We start from the raw sequence: 20,672 nt of genomic DNA, 5'->3' as shown, positions 1-20,672 counted from the left end.
ACATTTCTCAGAAATGTGGTGTATAAACCAACGCCCCCTGCATTGGAAGTGCAGAGGCTGAACAGTGTGGAGATTCCTGAAAAAACCTGAAATAAAACTACCATGCATGTATGCATGAGGGCACGCATGCGTGCATGGGGCATGTGTGGTGCACACATGCTAAGTCGCTTCAGTCGTGTCCAACTCTGTGCGACCCATGGACTGTAGTCCACCAGGCTCCTCTGTCCATGGGATTCTCCAGGCAAGAACACTGGAGCGAGTTGCCATGCCCTTCTCCAGGGGATCTTCCCCACCCAGGGATCAAACCTGAGTCTTTCTTGTCTCCTGTGATGGCAGGTGGGTTCTTTACCCCTGGCACCACGTGGGAAGCCCTAAGACTACCATATGACCCAGGAATCCCCCTCCTGGGGCTCTACCCTGAGAAAATCATAATTCAAAAAGATACATGCACACCCAGTGTTCATTGCAGCACTATTTCGAAGAGCCAAGACATGGAAGCTACCACAGGACATATTAATGCCAACACTTGAAGTCACCAGAATTTCCAATAAAAATTACTGAAGCCCGGTCTTTAATTATAATTCACTTTTCCAAATTCATACCCTTGAATTTCCTATAGTCCGAAGAGACCGTTTACTCCCCAGTTCATGGCATGTAACACGGACAGAGCTTTTCACATAATTTTCTCTTTCAGACCATGAGAAGACAAGTTCCCTGTTAAGGAAGAGAAATCTCATCCCCGTCTGGAAGAGTTACTGGACAGGGTGTGTAATTAAGAAGGACAAACAGACATTGGCTTTCTCAGTCTGATGTATTGGGTGGCAAGTAGCATAAATTGGATTCAACAGATTGTTAATAGGAACCGTACTGAGGAGAAAATAAAAAAAGGGACAGAGTCTTTGAACAAATGAGTTAGGGACCCAACGGTCTGACGAAGTCACCTGACTGCAGTGAGTTCTTTGCTGACTGTCTCAGAAATGCTCCTCCTTCCAAATGTGTGACGAGTGAGACTATGTCAGAAGCCCTCAAGGAGAGGAACTGGTGTGAACAGATTTCCAGTTAAACTGAAGACAAGGAGGGTTTGACAAAGAGGGGAAGCTTGGCGCTATAATGTTCTGACGAACATCCTCTTGGAAATGAGTTCCTGTGATTCTACCCGTAAATGAGGAGCACACAGCCAAATTCATGGACAGAAATGCTCGTAGAGGTGTTATTCACAACAGAAAAAAAGGGCGGGCGGAGGGACAAATTAAGACATCGGGATTGACATACACACACTACTGTACGTAAGATAGATTACTCATAAGGACCTACTGTATCACACAGGAAATGTTATTCAATGCTCTGTAATGACCTAAATGGGAAGAAAATCCAAAAAATAGCGGATATATGTATATGTATAACTGAGTCACTTTGCTACACATTTGACACTTGCACAATATTATAAATCAAGCATACTCCAATAAAAATATTTTTTAAATGACGTATTTCAGGAAGAATAAAAAAAGAAAGGGAAAAAATGGCGGAAACATTACAGAAGTTCACCGGTGGAATGATGGATAAATAAATTGTGTTGTGTTCATACAATGGAATATTGCTGTTCAGTTCCTAAGTCGTGTCTGACTCTTTGCGACCCCATGGACTGCAGCACGCCAGGCCTCCCTGTCCTTCACCAACTCCCGGAGCTTGCTCAATCTCGTGTCCATCGAGTCGGTGATGCCATCCAACCATCTCATCCTCTGTCGTCCCCTTCTCCTCCCGCCTTCAATCTTTCCCAGCATCAGGGGCTTTTCCATCTTTTGCATCAGGTGGCCAAAGGATTGCAGCTTCAGCTTCAGCATCAGGCCTTGCATTGAATATTCAGGGCTGATCTCCTTTAGGATGGGCTGCTTGGATCCCTTTGCAGTCCAAGCGACTCTCAAGAGTCTTCTCTAGCACCACAATTGGAAAACAATCAATTTTTCAGTGCTCAGCCTTCCCTCTGTTCCAGCTCTCACATCAGTACAAGATTACTGGGAAACCCAAAACTTTGGCTATATGGACTTTTCTCGGCAGAGTGATGTCTCTGCTTTTTAATACGCTGTCTAGGTTTGGCATAGTTTTCCTTCCAAGGAGCTTTTACTTCCAAGGAGCGTCTTTTAATTTCATGGCCTGCAGGCACCATCCACAATGATTTTGGAGCCCAAGTATATAAATGTCCATATTGGGCTTCCTTGGTGGTTCAGATGGTAAAGAATCTGCCTGCAATGCAGGAGACCTGGGTTTAATCCCTGGGTCGGGAAGATCCCCTGGAGGAGGGCATGGCAACCCCCTCCAGTGTTCTTGCCTAGAGAATCCCATGGACAGAGGAGCCTGGTGGGCTACAGTCCTCAGGGTCACAAAGAGTCGGACACGGCTGAACGGCTAACAGTATATTGCTGCTGGAGAGTTCCGTTTTTTGGGGGAATAGTAATAGCAATTATTTATTAAGTACTTTACGTGTCAGAAATATAGTTCAGTAAGTTGTTGGTAGCTCTTTTGCTTTTTAACTTTAAAGAAGAACCGTGTTGATGAATAGTTGGTGGGAACAAGTTACCACGTGTTTACCCCCGAAGAGGTCAAACTGAGGGCTTGTATTACGCTGAAATCAGACCTAGACCAAAAATCGCAGAAAGAGAAGGACACAAGTCACGTGTTCAGAGTCAGCTGGAGGGGAGAAAACCACGTACCTCTCCTCAGAGACGCAGGGGTAGCCAGGGCAGAGGTCACTGGAGGTCGAAGCAAGGAGAGCTTGGGACGCTGAGTCTGTGATGTGCTGGGTCAGCCTCAGACAACATCAACAGTTGATGAACATGATTATTGGATGAAAGACGCTTACTTTGAAAGGTCTTGGCAATTACTGAGGGCCATTATTTTGCAGTCTCTGATCTCTTCCTTCCTCGCCCAGTTAAATCTATTCCCTGCAGGCCCCGCGCACCTTATGTCTGCCCTGTAAAAGGGACAGGTGCGTCTTCATAAAACTGCATCCTGGCTGCTCCTGGAGCTGCGGATCGTTTAATTATTTAGTTTTTATAGGACCGCAGGCTCTTGTCAGCTTAATTAAAGCTCTGATTTCCTCCGGGAGATGTAGATGAACTTGTTAGGCAAGGACTACAAAATCTCCAGCGGACGAGTTTGGAGAAAGCAAATAGATGAAAAGGAGAGACGAGAGACTCTGTGCGGAGTTATGGGAATCCGAGTTGCAGAGAAATGTACGTTGGAGGAGGGCAATGGCAAGCCACCCCAGTATCCTTGCCTGGAAAGGTCCGTGGACAGAATAGCCTGGGGAGCTGCAGCCCGCAGGGTTACAAAACTGAGAACACGTGCAGGAGGTCGGAGGGAGACGGGTTGGTCGCAATAAACTGGTAAAACTAAATAAAAAAGAGAAATGCACGCAATAAAAGGAAGAAAAGAATATGTCTTTCTACAAGATTTGGAGAGCCCTTATATTCCACTTTTACGAGCTCGATGAGCTCAATTGGGTGCCGTCGTAATATCCATTTAATCCCATCTCTTCCTCTCTGTTCTATTATTTGGGCTCCTGCTCCTCCTTTGTCTTCCTCTCTCTTTTTAAAAATTGTTTATTTACGGCCGTTGTCGGGTTTTCACTGCTGCGTGCGGGCTTTCTCTATGCTTACGGTGAGCAGCGGCTATTCCCTAGCTGTGGTGAGCGGGCTTCTCGTTACGGTGGGTGGCTTTTCTTGCTGTGGAGCACCATTTCTGGAGCACAACGGCTCAGTACTCAGTACTGCACGGCCTGAGTGACTCTGTGGCACGTGGGATCTTCCTGGACCAGGGATTGAACCCATGTCCCCTGCATTGCAAGGCAGATTCCTCACCCCTGGACCACCAGGGACGTCCCTCTCCTTTCTCTCTCTCTCTCTCTCCTGTTTTTTTTTTTTTTTTTTTTTCTGCTCATGGAAGAAGCATTAATCATGAAAATATGGATAAAGAGATGCAAATCCTAACAAAATTTCCAGGACATTTTCAGGAGGATGGCCAGTACAGACCCACAATGGCACTAACGTTCTCTTCCTTAAACCGAAAGAAGTGGCCCAACACAAAGCAAAGAAATACACACACACAGGAAAAATGTATCAAGTGTTGTCTCCAGAGTCTCCCAAATGCATGTGAGCTTGGTAATTGGCTGGAAAAATAACACATAACATTATTGTTATGTATCCGCAATGTTACAAGAACACCTTTCTTATTGTTGTTGGGTTGCTAAGTTGTGTCCGACTCTTTGCAACCCCATGGACTGTAGCCTGCCAGGCTCCTCCATCCATGGGATTCTCCAGGCAAGAACACTGGGGTGGGTTGCCATTTCCTCCTCCAGGGGATCTTCAAGGCCCACAGATTGAAACCAAGTCCCTTGTTTCTTCTGCATTGGCAGGCAGATTTTTTTTTTTTTTTAACCCCTGAGGCACCTGCAATTCAAGTTTTATTCGGGGAAAAAATGAGGATTTCAGCCTGGGGGACAGCACCTAGGATAGTTCTGAGAAATCGCTCCAAAGAGGCAGGGAGAAAGTCAGTATATTTGAGCTTTTGGTGAAGGGGGAGTTTATGCAGTGAAACACACTCACACACGCATATATATATTTTTTTTGCAGAAGGTTTCTGCTAGTGACGAGGAACAGATGTCACCGTGAAGGTTTTTAGGGCTTTTATGATAGGAGGAGATGCAAGATTTGGCTCAGAAAATCAGCTCCTAAAGATATCTAACCATCTGAAGACCTTTCCTGCCAGTCTGTCCCAGAACACAGATGCCTCCTGTCTGCTCCCCGCCCTGAGCACCTTCCAGGGGGTGCTGAAGGTCAGCAGCTGCAGCAACACCCGACTGAACTCTTGGGGAGGTGGTGGGCAAGTGTCCACAGCAATGCTAATGAGTAGCTGACATAACCAAATGGGGTTAGTTTGGGGAGTTTGACCAAGAGTCATCACCGTGTTTAAGGGCAAGGGGGAAAAACAGATTTTCTGTATGCTGTTACTTTGTAAGCATCCATGGAGGAGAAAAAAGCACCATCACATGGGTCTAACAGGCTTCACTTTTTCATGTATGCATCATGGAAGATATTCAGGGAAAAACATAGGGGGAAAAAAATGTCAAGTGAAACAGTTTTGCTGAGTATAGCAAATTGCCCGAAATGTAAAAACTAGATGTTCAGATAATTATCTGAAAAGAACCTTTCTGTCAGTGAGTTAAGAAACCCAGAAGAGAGAAACAAAAACAAAAAACCCAAACAACCTAAGGCAAATGTTAGTTTTCTATCCTGTGAATCCTGCAATTCAAATAAATGCTTACCATCTTTTTTTTTTTTTTTTCACGTGTTTTGTGTCTAGACAGGTGTCTTGACAAAACATAGTGAAATCAGACAGACCAGAATAACTAGGGCTTTCTGCAATCCATTTTCAAGTTGAGGATGAAAAAAATTGAAAATTAAGAAGAAAAAAAAAAACAACATTCACATCTCATTGGGAGCTGAGATGGTAAAGAATCTGTCTGCAATGTGGGAGACCTGAGCTCGATCCCTGGGTCGGGAAGATCCCCTGGAGGAGGAAATCAGAACCCAACTCCAGTGTTCCTGCCTGGAGAATCCCATGGACAGAGGAGCCTGGCGGGCTACAGTCCATGGGGTTGCAAAGAGGTGGACATGACTGAAGTCACTGGGCATGCATGCCTGGACACAAACACTGCCCAGCAGCTAAGGACCTCGGGTGATCTGCCCATTTCCTAGAGAAGGGAAGAGGTGCTGGACCACAGCGATTTTACACCATGCAAGATTGGGGTGGAGCACCCATGCTCTTGATGGTATCAGTTCAGTTCAGTCCAGTCGCTCAGTCGTGTCCGACTCTCTGCGACCCCATGGGTCGCAGCACGCCAGGCCTCCCTGTCCATCACCAACTCCTGGAGTTCACTCAGACTTGCGTCCATCGAGTTGGTGATGCCATTCAGCCATATCATCCTCGGCTGTCCCCTTCTCCTCCTGCCCCCAATCCCTCCCAGCATGACAGTCATTTCCAATGAGTCAACTCTTCGCAGAGGTGGCCAAAGTACTGGAGCTTCAGCTTCAGCATCATTCCTTCCAAAGAACACCCAGGGCTGATCTCCTTTAGAATGGACTGGTTGGATCTCCTTGCAGAGAGTCTTCTCCAACACCACAGTTCAAACGCATCAATTCTTCGGCGCTCAGCCTTCTGTGGTCATGTGAGTCCAACTCTCACGTCCATACATGACCACAGGAAAAGTGAGAAATGGACTTAAGGGCCTAGATCTGATAGATAGAGTGCCTGATGAACTATGGAATAATATGGTTACTCTACTTTTTTTGTTTTTGCTTTTTCGGGACCCTCTGTGCCATCCTCCGTAGTGGCACCAGTTTACATTCACACCAACAGTGCAGGAGGGCCCTCGATAGAAACAGGTCTCAAGTGCAAGAATCACAGGACTTGCAAGACAGTCTCTCAGGGGTTTCCGGTGTCCTCCCATATGTGGCATAATCTGCCAGGCACAACGCGACTCTCACGGTGTACGGGCGGCATGACTTTCTGAAACGAAGGAAGCACCCTAGCTGCCTCAGGAGCTCCAGGAATATTCTGTAAAATATTTGAAATCAAAAGGCTTTTGTTTCTCACTTCACAGCAACCAGGGAAACCCTGCAGTGAGTGAATGGGTCTTTGTGTTACAGATCGGCTGCTGGGGACCGTTAAACAGTTCATCTAAAGCGAGTGAAGGGAAAAGATGAAAAAAAAAAAAAAAAAAAAGAGCCATAAACGCCGAGTTGTTTCAGTGACTTTAATGAAAACATTTGTCATGTTTGAGACTAATTAGGAAAGACATGAGAAGTTTATGATGTCATGCCAAGGAAACGCTCCTTTTGAGTTTCAGTGCAAATTTGAGCCTCAAGTAAATAAGTCACAATTAATGACTTTATAAATTATGTAGCCACAGTATTACTTTAATGAACTTATGTTCGTTAATAAATGTGTCAAGGTCTTCTTTTCTCCAGTATTAAAAACGAATATTGGTTCGTAGCTAATTGAATCCAAGTGTAGAATCCACAATGCGCTTAGATGGATGGAATGTGTTATGTTTAAGGACACTGGGTTATTTAAAACCTGTATGATTTTTCTAATTGGGGTAGAGTTGCCTTGCAATGTTGTCCTTGTTTCTGCTGTCCAACAAAGTGACTCACTTATCAGTTCCGTTCGGCTGCTCAGTCGTGTCCGAGTCTTTGCGACCCCATGGGCTGCAGCACGCCAGGCCTCCCTGTCCATCACCAACTCCCGGAGCTTGCTCAAACTCACGTCCGTCGAGTCGCTGATGACGAATCATAGCATCTACATGTCAGCTATATGTATACATCTATCCTGTCTTTCTTGTACTTCCCTCCCGGCCCTCTGTCCCACCCATCTAGGATGTGAAAGCAAAGTCCAAAAATTAACACAAGCAGAGCATTCTGTATGCTTAAACTAGGAGAGGAAATTGTAAGGTGTCTTGCAATCTCAGTATATGTGACAATAGGTGAATATTCTGACATTACAGATATAAGGGCTGCCCAGGTGACCCTAGTGGGAAAGAACCCGCCTGTCAGTGCAGGGGACCTAAGAGTTGTGGGTTCGATCCCTGGATCAGGAAGGTTTCTTAGAGGAGAGCATGGCAACGCACCCCAATATTCTTGTCTGGAAAATTCCACGGACAGAGGAGCCTGGCGGGCTACAGTCCATGGGGTCACCGAGGGTCGGAAATTACTGGAGAGATTTAGCACATGCAAGGTGAGTTTGGGGTGTCAGCCCCCAGCTGAACATATGAACCAAGCGGGTGTCCATCTGTGACTTTTCCTTCGACATCTAGGACTTTCCAATGGATTGTTCGTTTTACAAACAGGCTTCTCTCTCAACCCTTCCTTTTTCTCGCTTTTGAGCCCTGTCCCCAGAAGCTGGAAAAGCTGGGAAGGACCCTCCCCTGGAGACTCTGGAAGGACTTCAGCCCTGGGACCCCTTGACCTCAGACGTCTGGTCCATAGGATTCAGACAGCAGGCTTGTCATGTGTCCCTCTCTGTGGTACATCTCTTGTTTGTTTCTTTATAACATCGCAGACCCTCTCCCCCTACACAGACACTAACCCTCCCCAGACAAAACTAAATTCCATGAAACCACGAACTTGATTCATTCCAGTTTTATTCCCCAAAGAAGGCTTGGCACAGAGTCCAAACTAAGTCATCACTAGTATCTGTTTCAATCCACGAGTGGCTATGCTTATTCTTGGTTGAGATTTTTAACGCTTTTTTTTCCAGACTCAAAATATCCGTTATCGTCAATGTCTTTTTCTGGAAGGGCAACCATAAATTATTGTCACTTAGTGGTCTTTTTGGATAATAGACAGGGCATGGAGCGCCATTACGGGAATTCAGGATGAGATAGTATCCTTTGTGCTCAGATGATTTGATTTGATTTTTTTTTTTTTGCAACTGACAATAAAAAAAGGAACTAAGACCCTGGTGCTGAAACTCCAATCCTTTGTCCACCTGATGCAAAGAACTGACTCATTAGAAAAGACCCTGATGCTGGGAAAGACTGAGGGCAGGAGGAAAAGGGGATGACAGAGGATGAGATGGTTGGATGGCATCACCGACTCGATGGTCATGAGTTTGAGCAAGCTCCGGGAGGTGGTGATGGACAGGGAAGCCTGGTGTGCTGCAGCCCATGGGGTTGCAAAGAGTCAGACATGACTGAGCAAGTGAACAACAACATGTTTTTTGTTCTTTGAAGGTACATATTAAAGTGTGTAGCTTGAAATTAAAGAAAGGAGGTTGGAAATTAACCATGCCTAAGACTCTTATTTTTTTTTTTTCCCCTTTCTGAATCTGAAGACTTTTTCACAGTTTTAACAAATTTCTCCCAACTTACCGCCATCTTTTAGCAGTGAAGGAAAGGCGTTGTAACTATGGGTCTGAGTGGATTTGATTAGTAGTCCAAGCATTTGTTCTGGCTGAGGCATTATTGATGTGTCTGAGAGCGTATTGCAAAGCAAATTAAAGCAATTAAATGGAAGCAAAAAAATCCATCGGGTGGCAAAAACAAAATTATTAAATGACTAGACAGTCATCAAGTGGGGCATCTTAATTAAATAAAGTGGAAAGTGTTTTTGTTTTTTTTTAAGGAGGTCTTGACTTGAGTGAAGGGAGTTTTTTAAAATTAATCTGTTTACTTGGCTGTGTTCTGTCTTAGTTGCAGCATGTGGGATCTACTTCCCTGATCAGGGATTGAACCCAGGCCTGCTGCACTGGGAACTCGGAGCGTTAGCCACCAGACCACCAGCAAAGTCTCAAAGGGACGTTTCTGACGTGGGCAACCCCGTTCTTGAGCTCCGACAAGGATCCAGGCTTGTACACTGATTAGCCAGGATAGAACGTTCAACATATGGCTTTTTGGGAGGGGACAACACATGAGGAATCCCGGAGATTTTCTAGATTTCAAGTAGTCTGTGGAAACCTTGCTTCTGTGAGCTAGAGCTTTGGCAGCTGAGGAGACCAGAATCTGTTGTTTGGTGATGAGTTTGGGGAACGTTTCCCAGCCTCATCTTCCTTTTTTCATGAAAACTCTTTATTTTGTATTGGGATATAGATGATCAACAATGTTGTGATGGTTTTGGGTGGACAGCAAAGGGACTCAGCCATAGGTATACATGTATCCATTCTCCCCCAAACTCCCCTCCAATCCAGGCTGCTATGTGACACTGGGCAGAGGTCCCTGCGCTGTCCAGCAGGGCCTTGCTGGTTCTCCATGTTAAATACAGCAGTGTGTCCATGTCCATCCCAGACTCCCTGCCTATCCCTTCCCCCATCCTTCCCCCTGGTGACCATAAGGTTATTACAGAGTATTGAGCAGAGTTCCCCGTGCTGGACAGCAAGTCCTTGCTGATTCTCACGTTAAATACAGCAGTGTGTCCACGTCCATCCCAGACTCCCTAACTATCTCTTCCCCCATCCTTCCGCCTGGTGACCATCAAGTTATTACAGAGTATTGCGCAAAGTTCCCTGTGCTGGACAGCAAGTCCCTGCTGGTTCTCACGTTAAATACAGCAGTGTGTCCACGTCCATCCCAGACTCCCTAACTATCCCTTCCCCCATCCTTCCCCCTGGTGACCATCAGGTTATTACAGAGTGTTGAGCAAAGTTCTCTGTGCTGGACAGCAGGTCCTTATTGGTTCCCCATGTTAACTACAGCAGTGTGTCCATGTCCATCCCAAACTCCTGAACGATCCCTTCCCCCCATCCTTCCCCACCTGCGAACCATAAGTTCATTCTCTAAGTCTGTGAGTCTCTTTCTGTTTCGTGACTCAGTTCCTGTGCGTCGTTTCTTCTGAGATTCCACGCATCACTGGCGTCATGCAATGTTTCTGCTTCTCTGCCTGACTTACTTCACTCAGTAGGACACTCCCTGGGCCCATCCATGGTGCCGCAAATGGCATTATTTCGTTCGTTCAGACGGCTGAGTACTATTCCGTTGTATCAGCACCCTTCTGCTCTCAGATTAGATGATGTGAAGATCCTAGCTCCGACTGTGGTATACAGTTAGCATGCAGTTAACAGCAGCTGAAACTCTGATGACTGTCTTTTGGGTCCATGCTGCGGGATGCAGAAAAACGACCTTCCGAAGATGTCCACACCCTCCTCCCCAGAAGGTGTGAATATATTACCGTATGTGCCAAAAGGAACTCTGCAGGTGTCATTCAGGTAAAGACCTTGAGGTGGGAAGCTGATTGTGGGGTGTCTAGGTGATCCCCACTGTAATGTATTTATGAAAACAATGCTGTACTTTGTCGCTCAGTTGGGTCTGACTCTGCGACCCCGTGGACTGTAGCCCGCCAGGCTCCTCTGTCCATGGGATTCTCCAGACAAGAATACTGGAGTGGGTTGCCATGTCCTCCTCCAGGGGATCTTCCTGACCCAGGGATCGAATCTGCCTCTCCTGAGTTGCAGGCAGATTCTTCACCATCGGAGCCGCCAGGGAAACCCAAGAATACTGGAGTGGGGTAGCCTGTTCCTTCTCCAGGAGATCTTCCCAACCCAGGAATTGAACCCCTTGTCTGCTGGATCGCAGGCAGATTCTTTCCCATCTGAGCTACCAGGGAAGCCCCCACAGAAATGACCAGGGTCCTTGAGAAGCAGCTACATGCTCCTCTAGAGTCTGCAGGAGGGAAAAACCCTGCTGAAGCCTTAAAATTCAGCCCAGGAAAATCCATGTGAGACTTCAGACCCCCGAGAACTGGGGCATAATAAATGTGCATTCTTTTAAGCCACCAGTTGTGTGATAATTTGGGCTTCCCAGGTGGCTCAGTGGTAAAGAATCTGCCTTACAATGCTGGAGACACAGGAGATGTGGGTTTGATCCCCAGGTTGGGAAGATCCCCCAGAAGAGGAAATGACAACCCACTTTAGTATCCTTGCCTGGAGAATTCCATGGACAGAGGAGCCTGGCGGACTACAGTCTATGGGGTCACAAAGAGTCAGACACAGCTGAGCGATTAAACAAGAAAAACTGTCCCCCGTAGTGGGGAGTCGATAAATCCTTGAGTAGGGAGAAATTACACATGCAGGGAGCCAACTATAAGTAACAGGTGTTGCTGTTAAAGGTCAGCTTGAACCAAACCATCTCCTTGGCTTTTACAAAACAATGGCCCATTCATTGGTTATCGAGTGTTTCTGTTGCATCCATATGGCCTTGGGCATTGCAGAGACAGCTGTAATTGATTCCCCAAAGACACTTCTCCATCAATGACATTATCATTATTTAGGCGCGCTGCAGGGCGCGGGGGTCACAGAGTCGGACACGACTGAGCGTCTCAACAGCAAAGTGATTTGACTGTGTGGAGAGTCTTCGTTGTGGCAAGCTGGTTGTTCACTGTGTCTTGGGCAATCTTTCCTTGCACTGAGAGGGCTTTGCTTCTCTGTGGTGTATGAGAATCTTAGTTCCCTGAGTAAGGACTGAACCAGCTTCAGCTGCCACCCCCGGAGCACCAGGGAAGTCCCTCAGGGACCTGACTATCCCATTCTACAGACTGGGAAAAAATCAGGTGCAGGGAGGCTAAATCGTGAGGCAACACAGACAGGAACTGACAGAGACAGAATCCAAACCCCACGAAGCTGCATCCCAGGATTGGATGGCTAACCACCTCACGACAACCCACCTGCTCTCAAAAATCTAAAGGTGATCTGGGAGTATGGTACGGATGGTGATCACGGGTGTCATTATCTCCATTGAATTTATTTATAATTAATGTGGCTGGTGTATCTTCCGAGGTGGCCCCAGTGGTGGAGAATCTGCCTGCCGATACAGGAAACGCAAGAGATGCGGGTTCAATCCCTAGGTTCAGAAGATCCCCTGGAGAAGGGCTTGGCAACCCACTCCAGTATCCTTGCCTGGAGAATCCCATGGACAGAGGAGCCTGGCAGGCCACGGTCCACGGGGCTGCAAAGTCTGACATGACTGAGTGATTGAACAATAAAATGCGTATGGGCGTGTAAAACATTTTAGTATCAGAGAGCTCATTGTGTTAATTGGTTTATATATAAATGTATTTATAGTAAACACATATATATAATTATCTATGCTTTTTGTTGACCTCTGTCACGTTGAGGGTTGCATTTTTTTTTCCCACTTTACTGATGAGAAAAGTAAACTTCAGAAAACAGAATGATGAACAGGACATCCCGCAACTATTAAGCACCCCACCAGGAACGTAAGCTTAAAAGCATCCAACTCCCTACTCCCTTTACTGAAGTCTTATGCCCTAAAAAGTATCAGGATTGCCAGATTTTATTTTCTATCAAAACTCAGTATGCAGCGTTCCTGGCGTTTAAAAAAAAAAAAAAAAGCACATTATTTAAAAATCTTGACTGTCGAGGAACACGCGGATAATAGCTCCAGATAGAATAAGTTTTTTAAACTTAATATACCATTTTTGCCTTTATTTGCTACATCTGTGGTGTATACTGCGTTTTTCTTGCTATGTTGATGTGTGATGGAATTAAGAGAAACAAAGAATTGAACGTTGGCTGACCAACACTGATCTTTATTAAAAATTTTCTTGGGAGGCAGGTGGGAGGGGGGTTCATGATGGAGAACATGAGTACACCCGTGGCTGATTCATGTTAATGTATGGCAAAAAAACCACTACAATATTGTAAAGTAATCAGCCTCCAATTAAAGTTTATTAATTAACTAAAAAAATAAAAAATTAAAAATGTCTTATTTATTTGGTTGCGCTGGGTCTCGGTTGTGGTCATGTGGGACCTAGTTCCCTGACCGGGGATTGAACCCCGGTCCCCTGAGTTGGGAGCACAGACTCTTAGCCACTGGTCCAACAGGGAGGTCCCCAATTATGTTTTTTTCATTACAATTCCATTCAGGTGCTCAGTCATGTCCCACTCTTTGCGACCCCATGGACTGCAGCACGCCAGGCCTCCCTGTCTACCACTAACTAACTCCGAGAATTTACTCAAACTCATGTCCATCGAGTCGGTGATGCCATCCAACCATCTCATCCTCTGTCAACCCCTTCTCTTCCTGTCTTCAATCTTTCCCAGCATCAGGGTCTTTTCTAATGAGTCAGTTCTTCCCATCACATGGCCGGAGTATTGGAGCTTCAACATCAGTGCTTCTAATGAATATTCAGGACTGATCTCCTTTAGGATGGACTGGCTGGATCTCCTTGCAGTCCAAGGGACTCTCAATAGTCTTCTCCAACACCACCGTTCAAAGGCATCAATTCTTTTTTCATTTCCACTGAGTAAAATTCTTAGTGGGGATGTCTCAGATCCCTTTAAAGAAATTGCCTTTTTTAAAAAATCTGTTTTACCTCCTCTGTGCAGTTTACTCACGTCATCCACTGGCAATGAGCAATAGTCGTGGCCACAGGGCAAGGATTCAGGGTGTAAATTCATCTCATACAAATCCCATCCCTAACACAAGTGTTTCCTTGCAGTGGTTTTGAGACAATTATCTTAATGGGTTTTCATGCCTAGAATACGGCATTCTACAGAACCTGATCTAATTAATTATCTCCGTTTCTTTAAGAAAAAAAAAAATCCACTCCAAATTCATCATTTCTCTTTCTGTCCAAAGTGACAGAAACCAGCTTTAGCAAAAAAAAAAAAAAAAAAAAAAAAAAGGAAGCAAATTGCCCTCTGCTGACCTAGGCTTGGTTCAGGCATGTCTGGATGGAGTATCTCAAACAGTATTTTTTGTCTTTTCTTTACTGATCGCTTCTTTTTATTGTAATCCGCAATATAAACCCAGCAATGAGCTCCATCTCTGTAGAAAATTTTTGTTTTGTTTTTTTTTATTGCAATGTTATTGACTCCTTGGAAAAGACTCTGATGCTGGGAAAGATTGAAGGCAGGAGGAGAAGGGGATGACAGAGGATGAGATGGTTGGATGGCATCACCGACTCGATGCACATGAGTCTGAGTAAACTCCGGGAGTTGGTGATGAACAGAGAGGCCTGGCGGGCTGCAGTTCACGGGGTCGCCAAGAGTCGGACACAACTGAGTGACTGGACTGAACTGAATTGCCTTACAATGTTCTGCTAGTTTCTGCTGTCCAACAGTGTGAAGCAGTCCTATGTATCCATAGATCCCCTCCCTCTTGAACCCCCCTCCCCCATCCCACCCCTCTCATTTCAGCCAGAAGGGAAGCCGTAAGTTTCATATTGTTATAGAAAAACAGACAAACACCCCACAGAATAGAAAAAAGTCTTCAAGCATTAGAAGGCCATCAGTTGAAGCACGGTAAACCAATTTTGGGTCCTTTATCTCTGACCAAGGTCTTCCCTGATAGCGCAGTTGGTAAAGAAGCCGCCTGCAATGCAGGAGACCTGGGTTCGATCCCTGGGTGGGGAAGATCCCCTGGAGGAGGGAAAGGCGACCCACTGCCGTATTCTGGCCTGGAGAATTCCATGGACTGTAGAGTCCGTGGGGTTGCAAAGAGTCGGACAGGACCTTATAATAAGCATGAAGATTGCCCAAGAGATTCTGTATATGAATCTATTTGTTATTCATATGAGATTATAAGGGTCCGACAATACTGAGCAATTTACTCAAAAGCCTATTATCTCTCACTGTCTGTCAAGATAATTTCTCTGATGTCCTTCATTTTTATTTCTTTTTATTTTTTTTACAAAAGCCGAAAATACTCGCTCATACTCAGGACAGTTGCAAAAAAATTCAAAATCAGAAAGTGAGATAAGCTGTGTAATCACTGCAATTGAAGCGCAAAGTGGTTCTTGCTTCCTTTTCTAGACTAAATCACGACGGCAATAAGCTTGGTAAGACATCCCCGCTAAAGGAAATTTCACCTCTGTGACACGCCTGGGAACATTTAAAATTGTGGCCCTTTGCAGTCTGCATTTTTCTTGTTGCTGTTTAATCTTTCTTGAAAAAAAAATCAAAATTAAAAAAAAACCATTGAATCCAAATTTGTCAGGTAGCTTGTATGCTCTGTGTATTCAGCTCTTGGAGACCCCCTTGGACTGTATGTAGCCCGCCAGGCTCCCCTGTTCTTGGGATTCTCCAGGCAAGAACACTGGAGTGGGCTGCCCTTTCCTCCTCCATCTGTCAGGAGAGCAGGTAAAAAGGATACATACGTATAAGTGTGAAGCATCCTGATGTCAGGAATGAATAAGGGAAATTTTTGAAACTGTAACAAATCATTGCTAGCATTCCTGTATCGGTCTTAGAAACATTTTCAAAAGGGAAGTAACAGTGATTGGATGTCTTGTTCATTTAAAGACGTCTCAGAAATGATTTTGAAAGGTTTTCTTTCTGAGAACGTTACACTTGATGATTTTGATTTTTTTCCCCCTAGTACGTTAAATACTGTGGTTTTTTTTTTTTTAAACCCCAGACACAGTCTTCTTTTATGTAAGGTGTGCCTCCCTGTTCCTTTTAGCTTTGGGCTTAGTTTTAAATTGCAAACTGTGTTTCCCTGCAGCTGAAATGCTTAAGGTCTTCCCATGGTGGTTTAATGCTGACTTGCAGAATGAAAGGAAAATAGTGTTGCTTAATGAGCTTCAACTTAATGGTCGCTTAAATATATTTTGTCATCTCCCCGCAAGAAATCTTTCAGGTTGCCTTGTGGCTCATCAATGCCAGAATAAAATTCTGATGCAGTTCAGTTCAGTTCAGTCGCTCAGTCGTGTCTGACTCTTCTTTCACTAATTTGTGTTCTGATGTTTTGCTTTTTTAAACTTATTTGAGGATTTGTCTACTCTTTCACTAATTTTTGTAAGTAAAGTTTTAAATTGCATTTAAGAAAAACATTGTAGGCTCCACACACACACACATATATATGGTTTGGGAGATAGGTCTGTCTACGTTGTATTCAATCCATCCATCCATCTATTACCTATCAATCTTATCTATCATATATCTCATCTGTTGTCTATGTCGATCTATAAAATCATCTCTCAACCATGTATCTTTCAGATCTAGGCAGTACAATTGGATCGTATTACAAGAGAAACACCCCAAACTTGCATGGCAGTTATAAGTACACAAAAGCTGTAAATTTTTTTTTTTTTTTAAATCAGGTCTTCTCTGGGCTAACATTCTTTTTTATTATTATTAAAAAAAAGCAACAATTTTTGTTTTGTATTGGAGTATATCCGATTAACTATGTTGTGATGGTTTCAGGTGGACAGCAAAGGGGCTCAGCCATACACAAGCATGGATCCATTCTCCTCCAAACTCCCCTCCCATCCAGGCTGCCACACGACACTGAGCAGAATCCCCTGTGCTGTCCAGCAGGTTCTTGCTGGTTCTCCATGTTAAACACAGCAGTGTGTCCATGTTCATCCCAGACTCCCTGACTATCGCTTCCCCCGTCCTCCCCGCTAGGAGCCATAAGTTCCTTCTGTGAGCCTGTGAATCTCTTTCTCTTTTGTAACTGTGTATGTGTGGCAGTCACTCAGTGATGTCTGACTCTTTGCAACCGATGGACCAAAGCCAATCAAGTTCTTCTGTTCATGGGATTTTTCAGGCAAGAATACTGGAGTGGGTTGGGTTGCCATTTCTTTCTCCAGAGGATCTTCCTGATCCCTCTTTTAGTATGGATGAAGTGACGTCGCTCAGTCGTGTCCGACTCTTCGCGACCCCGTGAACTGTAGCCCGCCAGGCTCCTCCGTCCATGGGATTTTCCAGGCAAGAATACTGGAGTGGGGTGCCATTTCCTTCTCCAGGGGATCTTCCCGACCCAGGGATCGAACCCAGGTCTCCTGCATTGCAGGCAGACGCTTTAACCTCTGAGCCACCAGGGAAGCCTTTTTGTGTGTATGCATTACTTAATTTTGAGGCCATATGTTGAGCAGAAGTGGATGACTGCTTTTCTTTGCACGCCACAAATTAATTATTCTTGCATAATTTACTTTTCCAGAGATACATTTTAAACGTGCATTTTAAAAACTGTCCTTTGGCCGGTGTCTCACTGAATTGCACGGTGATCAAAGAGGGAGTTGGTGGGTTACCGATTCTTCGAAATGCATGAACAAGTCTCTTATATTGTGGTGTATAGCTGAACTTTGCATTCAAAGAAATTATCTGGTCTGTTTGGATGTCCAGATACTCTCTTTCCGTTCTGTCTTGCTTTGTTAGACATTTTTAAATGACATACAACAAACTCGTGAATATAAACCAAAAACAAAACAGAAGCAGACTCACAAATAAACCAGCGGCACCAACTGGGAGAAGGGAGGTAGGGGGACGCTGGGAGCCGCAAGGATGTATTGGCATTGCTGGTGCCTCAGTGGCAAAGAATCCGCCTGCCAATGCAGGAGACACAGGTTCGATCCCTGGGTCGGGAAGATCCCCTGGAGAAGGAAATGGCAACCCACTCCAGTATTCTTCCTGGAGAATCCCATGGACAGAGGAGACTGGCCGGCTGCCGTCCATGGGGTCACTAAAGAGTCCAACATAACTTAGCGACTTGAACAGCAAGGATGTATTATGTACCACAAGGACTAAAGCCAGTTTTTAAAATAATTACTGGAAATGGAGTATAACCTCTAAAAAATTGTGACTCGTTATATTATACAACCTGTAACTTATGTTGGACACCAGTTACCCTTCCATAAAAATGGATAAATAAAGTGTCAGAAAGTAAAAACTTTTGACAATGTGTTTTATTTAACCCCCAGTAAAACCAAAATAGTACCATTTCAACATGTAGCTAATATTAAAAATATATATATAATGAAAAACAATTTGAAAAATACAGAGGACAATATTTCAAAGTGCGTGGAAGCAAAGACCATATATTTTTTTGCAATATATTTTATATAACCCAAGGAACTTCCCTGGTGGCTCAGATGATAAAGAATCTGCTTGCAATGCAGGAGACCTGAGTTTGAGTCCTGGGTCAGAAAGATCCCCTGGAGAAGGGCGTGGCAAGCCACTACAGTATTCTTGCCTGGGAAATCCCATGGACAGAGGAGCCTGGCGGGCTACAGTCCATGGGGTCGCCAAAGCGCTGGACGCGAGTGAAAACCTTACACTTTCACTTTTCACCCCAGATAGTACCATTTCAATATGTAACCAATATTTAAAAATATTTAAAATAAAAAAATTTGCAGAACGTAGAGCACAATATTTCAAAATACATGCGAGCAAACACCGTATGTTTTTGTTTTTGTTTTAAATTTTCATTAGACCTCGATTCATTCACCTTCCGTCTTCCTAGCAGGCGAGACTAGAGGCTGGCAATTCTGCTGAATTTTCCATTCACGCATCTTCTGTCTTCCTGGAAGGCAAGACTAGAGGCTGGCAATTGTACTGAATTTTGCATTTTCTAAGGGTGTTCTTTAGAGCGTGGTTTCTCTTCCTTTCTCAACGTTTGTTGGCTTTGCACTGTTGAGTTACTTTCTGCCGTAGAGCAAAGTGAATCGGCTCTTCGTGTCCGTGTATCCCCTCTTTTTGGGGCTTCCCTCCCATTTAAGCCTGCACAGAGCACTGAGCAGAGCTCCCTGGCTGAGCAGCACGTTCTCGCTAGTCATCTGTCTCACACACAGTATCGCCAGTGTGAGCGCTCCAGTCCCAATCTCCCGGGTCCTTCCACCCTCCCCTTTGCCCTCTCGCTCTTTCAAATGTTTGTCCTCTGCGTCCGTGTCTCTCTCTATTTCTGCTTTGTGAGTAAGATGGGCCATACCAGGTTTTCGCATTTCTTTCCACCTTGCATCTACTCACGAGTGTACTGTATACTCATCTTTTGTTGTTGTTGTTGCTTTTTGGCTTTATAGAAATAGAATCCTTCTCTGTGATTCTTTTGGAAAAAAATTTTTATTGACGTATACTTGATTTACAATTTTGTTATTTTCAGGTGGGCAGCAAAGTGATTTGGATATAACATATATATCACGTTTCTTATACATATGTGCACGTTATACGTATAACTATGCTGTTGGAGAAGACTCTTGAGAGTCCCTTGGACTGCAAGGAGAGATCCAACCAGTCCATCCTAAATGAAAACAGTCCTGAATATTCATCAGAAGGACTGATGCTGAAGCTGAAACTCCAATCCTTTGGCCACCTGATGGAAGAACTGACTTACTGGAAAAGACTCTGATGCTGGGAAAGATTGAGGGCGGGAGGAGAGGGGGACAGCAGAGGATGAGATGGTTGGATGGCAGCACCAACTCAATGGACATGAGTTTGAGCGAGCTCTGGGAGATGGTGAAGGGCAGGGAAGCCTGGCGTGCTGCAGTGCATGGGGTCGCCAAGAGTCGGACGCAGCTGAACAACTGAACTGATATATATGTGTGTGTATATGTATATATATGTTTTTTTTTTCTGAGTCTTTTCCATTGTAGGTTATTACAAGATACTCTGTGGGTCTTATACAATTGACCTTTGGATTATACTTGGATTCTATTTCCAAGCATGGCGCCATTCTGCCATGCAACAGGAAACCTCTCACACGTAACCCTTTCCAACACAGATTATACGACGTCTGTAAACCGTCTTCATCCATCCTCACATCTGCGGACACTTGGGTTGTTACTATCATTTTGCTATTACTGACCTTTGCAGAAGAAAAAAACCTCATTCACATCTGCCAAAGCATTCAGAATGGCTGGAATGTAGATGGCTCTTCAAATACGTGGCTTAGATAGTAAAGAAGCTGCTTGCAATGCAGGAGACCTGGGTTCGATCCTTGGGTTGGGAAGACGCCCCCCTTTCCCCCCAGAGAAGGGCATGACAACCCACTCCAGTGTTCTGGCCTGGAGAATCCCATGGAGAGAGGATCCTGGTGGGCTACGGTCCATGGAGTTGCAGAGAGTCAGACACGACTGAGCGACTCACACTTTCCAACTTCATAGAGGGTGGCAAGTTGGTTTCCCAAACCGGTGCCCCATTTTCGGTCAGAGCGCCAGGGCCTCATTCTCTGGATGGCTGTACTTGTCAGGACCTTGGACAGTGACAGACATTCTCATCTCTTGTGTGTAGAGTTGTGTAACAAATTGTATCTAGCCTTGGCCTCTTGATAGATGTTTCCAAGACATGTAACAGGGTTTGTTTTTTTTTTTTTTTTGCAATTTCTGGTAATTCATGACAATCTTTCCTTGAGCGTTCTCTTATTCGTAAATGTTAAAGACTTGAAT

The sequence above is a fragment of the Capra hircus genome, assembly GCF_001704415.2.
Source record: "Capra hircus breed San Clemente chromosome X unlocalized genomic scaffold, ASM170441v1, whole genome shotgun sequence".
Taxonomy (NCBI): domain Eukaryota; kingdom Metazoa; phylum Chordata; class Mammalia; order Artiodactyla; family Bovidae; genus Capra; species Capra hircus.
The sequence above is the reverse complement of the archived record's forward strand: the minus strand, read 5'-3'. Positions refer to the sequence as shown.